The sequence below is a fragment of the Calliopsis andreniformis genome, unplaced genomic scaffold (assembly GCF_051401765.1).
Source record: "Calliopsis andreniformis isolate RMS-2024a unplaced genomic scaffold, iyCalAndr_principal scaffold0017, whole genome shotgun sequence".
In the NCBI taxonomy this organism is placed as follows: Eukaryota; Metazoa; Arthropoda; class Insecta; order Hymenoptera; family Andrenidae; genus Calliopsis; species Calliopsis andreniformis.
Genome location: NW_027480429.1, coordinates 9,230,348 through 9,243,112, shown reverse-complemented (window position 1 = coordinate 9,243,112; position 12,765 = coordinate 9,230,348).

Genomic DNA, 12,765 nt, shown 5'->3' with positions numbered 1-12,765 from the left:
TCCATCGTATAAAACGAATAATTGCAACCAGTATGAAACTTATCGACATTTCTACTTTCCGAGCAACCTAGGCTTCACCCTAGGGCGTTGCTCCAACAGATTGAATAGTTAGGACCTTAGAAGTCAACGCCCGAACCATAAAATGCAAAAAAAATGCAACAGTGTTTCCATCATATAACAGGAATAATTGCAACCAGTTTGAAAGTGATGGCCAATTCTACGTTCCGGGCAACCTAGGCTTCGCTCTAGGGCGTTGCTCCACTAGATCGAATAGATAGTGCCTTAGAAGTCAACGCCAGAAGCATAAAACACAATATAAATACAACAGTTTTTCCATCGTATAAAACGAATAATTGCAACCAGTATGAAACTTATCGACATTTCTACTTTCCGGGCAACCTAGGCTTCACCCTAGGGCGTTGCTCCAACAGATTGAATAGTTAGGGCCTTAGAAGTCAATGCCCGAAGCATAAAATGCAATATAAATACAACAGCTTTTCCATTGTATAAAAGGAGTAATTGCAAACAGTGTGAAAGTAATGGTCATTTCTACGTTCCGGGCAACCTAGGCTTCACTCTACCGTGTTGTTCCACCAGATCGAATAGTTAGGGCCTAAGAAGTGAACGCCAGAAGCATAAAATACAATATAAATACAACAGTTTTTCCATCATAAAAAACGAATAATTGCAACCAGTATGAAGGTTATGGTCATTTCTACGTACCGGGCAACCTACGCTTCACTCGAGGGCGTTGCTCCGCCAGATCGAACAGTTAGGGCTTTAGAAGTCAAAGCCCGAAGCATAAAATACAAGATAAATAGAACAGTTTTTCCATCGTATAAAACGAATAATTGCTGCCAGTGTGAAAGTTATGGTCATTTCTACTTGCCGGGCAACCTAGGCTTCACGCTAGGGCGTTGTTCCGCCTGATGGTATAGTTAGGGCCTAAGAAGTCAACGCCAGAAGCATAAAATACGATATAAATACAACAGCTTTACCATCGTATAAAACGAATAATTGCAACCAGTTTGAAAGTGATGGTCATTTCTACATTCCGAGCAACCTAGGCTTCACGCTAGGGCGCTGATGCACCAGTTCGAATAGTTAGGGCCTTAGAAGTCAACGCCCGAGGCATAAAATACAAAATAAATAGAACAGTTTTTCCATTGTATAAAACGAATAATTGCTACCAGTGTAACGTTATGGTCAATTCTACGTTCCGGTCAACCTAGGCTTCACCCTAGGGCGTTGTTCCAGCAGATCGAATAGTTCGGGCCTAAGAAGTGCACGCCAGAAGAATAAAATACAATATAAATATATCAGTTTTTCCATCGTATAAAACGAATAATAGCAACCAGTGCGAAACTTGTGGTCATTGCTACGTTCCGGGCAACCTAGGTTTCACTCTAGGGCGTCGCTCCACCAGATCAACCTGTTAGGGCCCTAGAAGCCAACGCCCGAAGCATTAAATACAAAATAAATAGAACAGTTTTTCCATTCTATAAAACGAATAATTGCTACCAGTGTAAAAGTTATGGTCATTTCTACGTTCCGGGCAACCTAGGCTTCACTCTAGGTCGTTGCTCCACCAGATCGAATAGTTAGGGCCTAAGAAGTGAACGCCAGAAGCATAAAATACAATATAAATGCAACAGTTTTTCCATCGTATAAAACGAATAATTGCAACCAGTGTGAAAGTAATGGTCATTTCTACGTTCCGAGCACCCTAGGCGTCACTCTGGGGCGTTGCTCCACCACATCTAATAGCTACGGCCTTAGAAGTCAACGCCAGAGGCATAAAATACAGTATAAATACAACAGCGTTTCCATCGTATAAACGAATGATTGCAACCAGTGTGAAAGTAATGGTCATTTCTACATTCCGAGCAACCTAGGCTTCACGCTAGGGTGCTGCTGCACCAGATCGAATAGCTAGGTCCTTAGATGTCAACGCCAGAAGCATAAAATACGATATAAATACAACAGCTTTTCCATTGTATAAAAGGAGTAATTGCAAACAGTGTGAAAGTAATGGTCATTTCTACGTTCCGGGCAACCTAGACTTCACTCTACGGTGTTGTTCCACCAGATCGAATAGTTAGGGCCTAAGAAGTGAACGCCAGAAGCATAAAATACAATATAAATCTAACAGTTTTTCCATCGTATAAAACGAATAATAGCAACCAGTGTTAATGTTATGGTCATTTCTACGTTCCGGGCAAGCTAGGCTTCACTCTAGGGCGTTGCTCCACCAGATCAAACAGTTAGGGCCTTAGAAGTCAACGCCAGAAGCATGAAATACAGAATAAATAGAACAGTTTTTCCATTGTATAAAACGAATAATTGCTACCAGTGTGAAGGTTATGGTCATTTCTACTTTCCGGGCAACCTAGGCTTCATCCTAGGGCGTTGCTCCAACAGATTGAATAGTTAGGGCCTTAGAAGTCAATGCCCGAAGCATAAAATGCAATATAAATACAACAGTTTTTCCATCATATAAAACGAATAATTGCAACCAGTATGAAGGTTATGGTCATTTCCACGTACCGGGCAACCTACGCTTCACTCGAGGGCGTTGCTCCACCAGATCGAATAGTTAGGGCTTTAGAAGTCAAAGCCCGAAGCATAAAATACAAGATAAATAGAACAGTTTTTCCATCGTATGAAACGAATAATTGCTGGCAGTGTGAATGTTATGGTCATTTCTACTTGCCGGGCAACCTAGGCTTCACGCTAGGGCGTTGTTCCGCCTGATGGAATAGTTACGGCCTAAGAAGTCAACGCCAGAAGCATAAAATACGATATAAATACAACAGTTTTTCCATCGTATAAAACGAATAATTGCAACCAGTGTGAAAGTAATGGTCATTTCTACGTTCCGAGCACCCTAGGCGTCACTCTAGGGCGTTGCTCCACCACATCTAATAGCTACGGCCTTAGAAGTCAACGCCAGAGGCATAAAATACAGTATAAATACAACAGCTTTTCCATCGTATAAAACGAATGATTGCAACCAGTGTGAAAGTAATGGTCATTTCTACATTCCGAGCAACCTAGGCTTCACGCTAGGGCGCTGCTGCACCAGATCGAATAGTTAGGGCCTTAGAAGTCAACGCCCGAGGCATAAAATACAAAATAAATAGAACAGTTTTTCCATTGTATAAAACGAACAATTGCTACCAGTGTAAACGTTATGGTCAATTCTACGTTCCGGGCAACCTAGGCTTCACCCTAGGGCGTTGTTCCAGCAGATCGATTAGTTCGGGCCTAAGAAGTGCACGCCAGAAGAATAAAATACAATATAAATATATCAGTTTTTCCATCGTATAAAACGAATAATAGCAACCAGTGCGAAACTTGTGGTCATTGCTACGTTCCGGGCAACCTAGGTTTCACTCTAGGGCGTCGCTCCACCAGATCAAACTGTTAGGGCCCTAGAAGCCAACGCCCGAAGCATTAAATACAAAATAAATAGAACAGTTTTTCCATTCTATAAAACGAATAATTGCTACCAGTGTAAAAGTTATCGTCATTTCTACGTTCCGGGCAACCTAGGCTTCACCCTAGGCCGTTGTTCCACCAGATCGAATAGTTAGGGCCTAAGAAGTGAACGCCAGAAGCATAAAATACAATATAAATGCAACAGTTTTTCCATCGTATAAAACGAATAATTGCAACCAGTGTGAAAGTTTTGGTCATTTCTACTTTCCGGGCAACCTAGGCTTCACCCTAGGGCGTTGTACCAGGAGATTGAATAGTCAGGTCCTTAGAAGTCAATGCCCGAAGCATAAAATGCAATAAAAATACAACAGTTTTTCCATCGTATAACAGGATTAATTGCAACCAGTTTGAAAGTGACGGTCATTTCTACGTTCCGGGCAACCTAGGCTTCACTCTAGGGCGTTGCTCCACCAGATCGAATAGTTAGGGCCTAAGAAGTGAACGCCAGAAGCATAAAATACAATATAAATGCAACAGTTTTTCCATCGTATAAAACGAATAATTGCAACCAGTGTGAAAGTAATGGTCATTTCTACGTTCCGAACAACCTAGGCGTCACTCTGGGGCGTTGCTCCACCACATCTAATGGCTGCGGCCTTAGAAGTCAACGCCAGAGGCATAAAATACAGTATAAATACAACAGTGTTTCCATCGTATAAAACGAATGATTGCAACCAGTGTGAAAGTAATGGTCACTTCTACATTCCGAGCAACCTAGGCTTCACGCTAGGGTGCTGCTGCACCTGATCGAATAGTTAGGTCCTTAGATGTCAACGCCAGAAGCATAAAATACGATATAAATACAACAGCTTTTCCATTGTATAAAAGGAGTAATTGCAAACAGTGTGAAAGTAATGGTCATTTCTACGTTCCGGGCAACCTAGGCTTCACTCTACGGTGTTGTTCCACCAGATCGAATAGTTAGGGCCTAAGAAGTGAACGCCAGAAGCATAAAATACAATATAAATACAACAGTTTTTCCATCATAAAAAACGAATAATTGCAACCAGTATGAAGGTTGTGGTCATTTCTACGTACCGGGCAACCTACGCTTCACTCGAGGGCGTTGCTCCACCAGATCGAATAGTTAGGGCTTTAGAAGTCAAAGCCCGAAGCATAAAATACAAGATAAATAGAACAGTTTTTCCATCGTATAAAACGAATAATTGCTGCCAGTGTGAAAGTTATGGTCATTTCTACTTGCCGGGCAACCTAGGCTTCACGCTAGGGCGTTGTTCCGCCTGATGGTATAGTTAGGGCCTAAGAAGTCAACGCCAGAAGCATAAAATACGATATAAATACAACAGCTTTACCATCGTATAAAACGAATAATTGCAACCAGTTTGAAAGTGATGGTCATTTCTACGTACCGGGCAACCTAGCCTTCACTCTAGGGCGTTGCTCCACCAGATCAAACAGTTAGGGCCTTAGAAGTCAACGCCCGAATCATAAAATACAAAATAAATAGAACAGTTTTTCCATTGTATAAAACGAATAATTGCTACCAGTGTAAACGTTATGGTCAATTCTACGTTCCGGGCAACCTAGGCTTCACCCTAGGGCGTTGTTCCACCAGATCGAATAGTTCGGGCCTAAGAAGTGAACGCCAGAAGAATAAAATACAATATAAATATAACAGTTTTTCCATCGTATAAAACGAATAATAGCAACCAGTGTGAAGGTTGTGGTCATTGCTACGTTCCGGGCAACCTAGGTCTCACTCTAGGGCGTCGCTCCACCAGGTCAAACTGTTAGGGCCCTAGAAGCCAACGCCCGAAGCATTAAATACAAAATAAATAGAACAGTTTTTCCATTGTATAAAACGAATAATTGCTACCAGTGTAAAAGTTATGGTCATTTCTACGTTCCGGGCAACCTAGGCTTCACCCCAGGCCGTTGTTCCACCAGATCGAATAGTTAGGGCCTAAGAAGTGTACGCCAGAAGCATAAAATACAATATAAATACAACAGTTTTTCCATCATATAAAACGAATAATTGCAACCAGTATGAAAGTAATGGTCATTTCTACTTGCCGGGCAACCTAGGCTTCACGCTAGGGCGTTGTTCCGCCTGATGGAATAGTTAGGGCCTAAGAAGTCAACGCCAGAAGCATAAAATACGATATAAATACAACAGTTTTTCCATCGTATAAAACGAATAATTGCAACCAGTGTGAAAGTAATGGTCATTTCTACGTTCCGAGCACCCTAGGCGTCACTCTAGGGCGTTGCTCCACCACATCTAATAGCTACGGCCTTAGAAGTCAACGCCAGAGGCATAAAATACAGTATAAATACAACAGCTTTTCCATCGTATAAAACGAATGATTGCAACCAGTGTGAAAGTAATGGTCATTTCTACATTCCGAGCAACCTAGGCTTCACGCTAGGGCGCTGCTGCACCAGATCGAATAGATAGGGCCTTAGAAGTCAACGCCCGAGGCATAAAATACAAAATAAATAGAACAGTTTTTCCATTGTATAAAACGAATAATTGCTACCAGTGTAAACGTTATGGTCAATTCTACGTTCCGGGCAACCTAGGCTTCACCCTAGGGCGTTGTTCCAGCAGATCGAATAGTTCGGGCCTAAGAAGTGCACGCCAGAAGAATAAAATACAATATAAATATATCAGTTTTTCCATCGTATAAAACGAATAATAGCAACCAGTGCGAAACTTGTGGTCATTGCTACGTTCCGGGCAACCTAGGTTTCACTCTAGGGCGTCGCTCCACCAGATCAAACTGTTAGGGCCCTAGAAGCCAACGCCCGAAGCATTAAATACAAAATAAATAGAACAGTTTTTCCATTCTATAAAACGAATAATTGCTACCAGTGTAAAAGTTATGGTCATTTCTACGTTCCGGGCAACCTAGGCTTCACCCTAGGCCGTTGTTCCACCAGATCGAATAGTTAGGGCCTAAGAAGTGAACGCCAGAAGCATAAAATACAATATAAATGCAACAGTTTTTCCATCGTATAAAACGAATAATTGCAACCAGTGTGAAACTTATGGTCATTTCTACTTTCCGGGCAACCTAGGCTTCACCCTAGGGCGTATCTCCAGCAGATTGAATAGTTAGGGCCTTAGAAGTCAATGCCCGAAGCATAAAATGCAATAAAAATACAACAGTTTTTCCATCGTATAACAGGATTAATTGCAACCAGCTTGAAAGTGACGGTCATTTCTACGTTCCGGGCAACCTAGGCTTCACTCTAGGTCGTTGCTCCACCAGATCGAATAGTTAGGGCCTAAGAAGTGAACGCCAGAAGCATAAAATACAATATAAATGCAACAGTTTTTCCATCGTATAAAACGAATAATTGCAACCAGTGTGAAAGTAATGGTCATTTCTACGTTCCGAGCACCCTAGGCGTCACTCTGGGGCGTTGCTCCACCACATCTAATAGCTACGGCCTTAGAAGTCAACGCCAGAGGCATAAAATACAGTATAAATACAACAGCGTTTCCATCGTATAAAACGAATGATTGCAACCAGTGTGAAAGTAATGGTCATTTCTACATTCCGAGCAACCTAGGCTTCACGCTAGGGTGCTGCTGCACCAGATCGAATAGCTAGGTCCTTAGATGTCAACGCCAGAAGCATAAAATACGATATAAATACAACAGCTTTTCCATTGTATAAAAGGAGTAATTGCAAACAGTGTGAAAGTAATGGTCATTTCTACGTTCCGGGCAACCTAGACTTCACTCTACGGTGTTGTTCCACCAGATCGAATAGTTAGGGCCTAAGAAGTGAACGCCAGAAGTATAAAATACAATATAAATCTAACAGTTTTTCCATCGTATAAAACGAATAATAGCAACCAGTGTTAATGTTATGGTCATTTCTACGTTCCGGGCAAGCTAGGCTTCACTCTAGGGCGTTGCTCCACCAGATCAAACAGTTAGGGCCTTAGAAGTCAACGCCCGAACCATAAAATACAGAATAAATGGAACAGTTTTTCCATTGTATAAAACGAATAATTGCTACCAGTGTGAAAGTTATGGTCATTTCTACTTTCCGGGCAACCTAGGCCTCATCCTAGGGCGTTGCTCCAACAGATTGAATAGTTAGGGCCTTAGAAGTCAATGCCCGAAGCATAAAATACAATATACATCTAACAGTTTTTCCATCGTATAAAACGAATAATAGCAACCAGTGTAAACGTTATGGTCAATTCTACGTTCCGGGCAACCTAGGCTTCACCCTAGGGCGTTGTTCCAGCAGATCGAATAGTTCGGGCCTAAGAAGTGCACGCCAGAAGAATAAAATACAATATAAATATATCAGTTTTTCCATCGTATAAAACGAATAATAGCAACCAGTGCGAAACTTGTGGTCATTGCTACGTTCCGGGCATCCTAGGTTTCACTCTAGGGCGTCGCACCACCAGATCAAACTGTTAGGGCCCTAGAAGCCAACGCCCGAAGCATTAAATAGAAAATAAATAGAACAGTTTTTCCATTGTATAAAACGAATAATTGCTACCAGTGTAAAAGTTATGGTCATTTCTACGTTCCGGGCAACCTAGGCTTCACCCTAGGGCGTTGTTCCACCAGATCGAATAGTTCGGGCCTAAGAAGTGAACGCCAGAAGAATAAAATACAATATAAATATAACAGTTTTTCCATCGTATAAAACGAATAATAGCAACCAGTGTGAAGGTTGTGGTCATTGCTACGTTCCGGGCAACCTAGGTCTCACTCTAGGGCGTCGCTCCACCAGGTCAAACTGTTAGGGCCCTAGAAGCCAACGCCCGAAGCATTAAATACAAAATAAATAGAACAGTTTTTCCATTGTATAAAACGAATAATTGCTACCAGTGTAAAGTTATGGTCATTTCTACGTTCCGGGCAACCTAGGCTTCACCCCAGGCCGTTGTTCCACCAGATCGAATAGTTAGGGCCTAAGAAGTGTACGCCAGAAGCATAAAATACAATATAAATACAACAGTTTTTCCATCATATAAAACGAATAATTGCAACCAGTATGAAAGTAATGGTCATTTCTACTTGCCGGGCAACCTAGGCTTCACGCTAGGGCGTTGTTCCGCCTGATGGAATAGTTAGGGCCTAAGAAGTCAACGCCAGAAGCATAAAATACGATATAAATACAACAGTTTTTCCATCGTATAAAACGAATAATTGCAACCAGTGTGAAAGTAATGGTCATTTCTACGTTCCGAGCACCCTAGGCGTCACTCTAGGGCGTTGCTCCACCACATCTAATAGCTACGGCCTTAGAAGTCAACGCCAGAGGCATAAAATACAGTATAAATACAACAGCTTTTCCATCGTATAAAACGAATGATTGCAACCAGTGTGAAAGTAATGGTCATTTCTACATTCCGAGCAACCTAGGCTTCACGCTAGGGCGCTGCTGCACCAGATCGAATAGATAGGGCCTTAGAAGTCAACGCCCGAGGCATAAAATACAAAATAAATAGAACAGTTTTTCCATTGTATAAAACGAATAATTGCTACCAGTGTGAAAGTTATGGTCATTTCTACTTTCCGGGCAACCTAGGCCTCATCCTAGGGCGTTGCTCCAACAGATTGAATAGTTAGGGCCTTAGAAGTCAATGCCCGAAGCATAAAATACAATATACATCTAACAGTTTTTCCATCGTATAAAACGAATAATAGCAACCAGTGTAAACGTTATGGTCAATTCTACGTTCCGGGCAACCTAGGCTTCACCCTAGGGCGTTGTTCCAGCAGATCGAATAGTTCGGGCCTAAGAAGTGCACGCCAGAAGAATAAAATACAATATAAATATATCAGTTTTTCCATCGTATAAAACGAATAATAGCAACCAGTGCGAAACTTGTGGTCATTGCTACGTTCCGGGCATCCTAGGTTTCACTCTAGGGCGTCGCACCACCAGATCAAACTGTTAGGGCCCTAGAAGCCAACGCCCGAAGCATTAAATAGAAAATAAATAGAACAGTTTTTCCATTGTATAAAACGAATAATTGCTACCAGTGTAAAAGTTATGGTCATTTCTACGTTCCGGGCAACCTAGGCTTCACCCTAGGGCGTTGTTCCACCAGATCGAATAGTTCGGGCCTAAGAAGTGAACGCCAGAAGAATAAAATACAATATAAATATAACAGTTTTTCCATCGTATAAAACGAATAATAGCAACCAGTGTGAAGGTTGTGGTCATTGCTACGTTCCGGGCAACCTAGGTCTCACTCTAGGGCGTCGCTCCACCAGGTCAAACTGTTAGGGCCCTAGAAGCCAACGCCCGAAGCATTAAATACAAAATAAATAGAACAGTTTTTCCATTGTATAAAACGAATAATTGCTACCAGTGTAAAGTTATGGTCATTTCTACGTTCCGGGCAACCTAGGCTTCACCCCAGGCCGTTGTTCCACCAGATCGAATAGTTAGGGCCTAAGAAGTGTACGCCAGAAGCATAAAATACAATATAAATACAACAGTTTTTCCATCATATAAAACGAATAATTGCAACCAGTATGAAAGTAATGGTCATTTCTACTTGCCGGGCAACCTAGGCTTCACGCTAGGGCGTTGTTCCGCCTGATGGAATAGTTAGGGCCTAAGAAGTCAACGCCAGAAGCATAAAATACGATATAAATACAACAGTTTTTCCATCGTATAAAACGAATAATTGCAACCAGTGTGAAAGTAATGGTCATTTCTACGTTCCGAGCACCCTAGGCGTCACTCTAGGGCGTTGCTCCACCACATCTAATAGCTACGGCCTTAGAAGTCAACGCCAGAGGCATAAAATACAGTATAAATACAACAGCTTTTCCATCGTATAAAACGAATGATTGCAACCAGTGTGAAAGTAATGGTCATTTCTACATTCCGAGCAACCTAGGCTTCACGCTAGGGCGCTGCTGCACCAGATCGAATAGATAGGGCCTTAGAAGTCAACGCCCGAGGCATAAAATACAAAATAAATAGAACAGTTTTTCCATTGTATAAAACGAATAATTGCTACCAGTGTAAACGTTATGGTCAATTCTACGTTCCGGGCAACCTAGGCTTCACCCTAGGGCGTTGTTCCAGCAGATCGAATAGTTCGGGCCTAAGAAGTGCACGCCAGAAGAATAAAATACAATATAAATATATCAGTTTTTCCATCGTATAAAACGAATAATAGCAACCAGTGCGAAACTTGTGGTCATTGCTACGTTCCGGGCAACCTAGGTTTCACTCTAGGGCGTCGCTCCACCAGATCAAACTGTTAGGGCCCTAGAAGCCAACGCCCGAAGCATTAAATACAAAATAAATAGAACAGTTTTTCCATTCTATAAAACGAATAATTGCTACCAGTGTAAAAGTTATGGTCATTTCTACGTTCCGGGCAACCTAGGCTTCACCCTAGGCCGTTGTTCCACCAGATCGAATAGTTAGGGCCTAAGAAGTGAACGCCAGAAGCATAAAATACAATATAAATGCAACAGTTTTTCCATCGTATAAAACGAATAATTGCAACCAGTGTGAAACTTATGGTCATTTCTACTTTCCGGGCAACCTAGGCTTCACCCTAGGGCGTATCTCCAGCAGATTGAATAGTTAGGGCCTTAGAGGTCAATGCCCGAAGCATAAAATGCAATAAAAATACAACAGTTTTTCCATCGTATAACAGGATTAATTGCAACCAGCTTGAAAGTGACGGTCATTTCTACGTTCCGGGCAACCTAGGCTTCACTCTAGGTCGTTGCTCCACCAGATCGAATAGTTAGGGCCTAAGAAGTGAACGCCAGAAGCATAAAATACAATATAAATGCAACAGTTTTTCCATCGTATAAAACGAATAATTGCAACCAGTGTGAAAGTAATGGTCATTTCTACGTTCCGAGCACCCTAGGCGTCACTCTGGGGCGTTGCTCCACCACATCTAATAGCTACGGCCTTAGAAGTCAACGCCAGAGGCATAAAATACAGTATAAATACAACAGCGTTTCCATCGTATAAAACGAATGATTGCAACCAGTGTGAAAGTAATGGTCATTTCTACATTCCGAGCAACCTAGGCTTCACGCTAGGGTGCTGCTGCACCAGATCGAATAGCTAGGTCCTTAGATGTCAACGCCAGAAGCATAAAATACGATATAAATACAACAGCTTTTCCATTGTATAAAAGGAGTAATTGCAAACAGTGTGAAAGTAATGGTCATTTCTACGTTCCGGGCAACCTAGACTTCACTCTACGGTGTTGTTCCACCAGATCGAATAGTTAGGGCCTAAGAAGTGAACGCCAGAAGTATAAAATACAATATAAATCTAACAGTTTTTCCATCGTATAAAACGAATAATAGCAACCAGTGTTAATGTTATGGTCATTTCTACGTTCCGGGCAAGCTAGGCTTCACTCTAGGGCGTTGCTCCACCAGATCAAACAGTTAGGGCCTTAGAAGTCAACGCCCGAACCATAAAATACAGAATAAATGGAACAGTTTTTCCATTGTATAAAACGAATAATTGCTACCAGTGTGAAAGTTATGGTCATTTCTACTTTCCGGGCAACCTAGGCCTCATCCTAGGGCGTTGCTCCAACAGATTGAATAGTTAGGGCCTTAGAAGTCAATGCCCGAAGCATAAAATACAATATAAATCTAACAGTTTTTCCATCGTATAAAACGAATAATAGCAACCAGTGTAAACGTTATGGTCAATTCTACGTTCCGGGCAACCTAGGCTTCACCCTAGGGCGTTGTTCCAGCAGATCGAATAGTTCGGGCCTAAGAAGTGCACGCCAGAAGAATAAAATACAATATAAATATATCAGTTTTTCCATCGTATAAAACGAATAATAGCAACCAGTGCGAAACTTGTGGTCATTGCTACGTTCCGGGCATCCTAGGTTTCACTCTAGGGCGTCGCACCACCAGATCAAACTGTTAGGGCCCTAGAAGCCAACGCCCGAAGCATTAAATACAAAATAAATAGAACAGTTTTTCCATTGTATAAAACGAATAATTGCTACCAGTGTAAAAGTTATGGTCATTTCTACGTTCCGGGCAACCTAGGCTTCACCCCAGGCCGTTGTTCCACCAGATCGAATAGTTAGGGCCTAAGAAGTGTACGCCAGAAGCATAAAATACAATATAAATACAACAGTTTTTCCATCATATAAAACGAATAATTGCAACCAGTATGAAAGTAATGGTCATTTCTACTTGCCGGGCAACCTAGGCTTCACGCTAGGGCGTTGTTCCGCCTGATGGAATAGTTAGGGCCTAAGAAGTCAACGCCAGAAGCATAAAATACGATATAA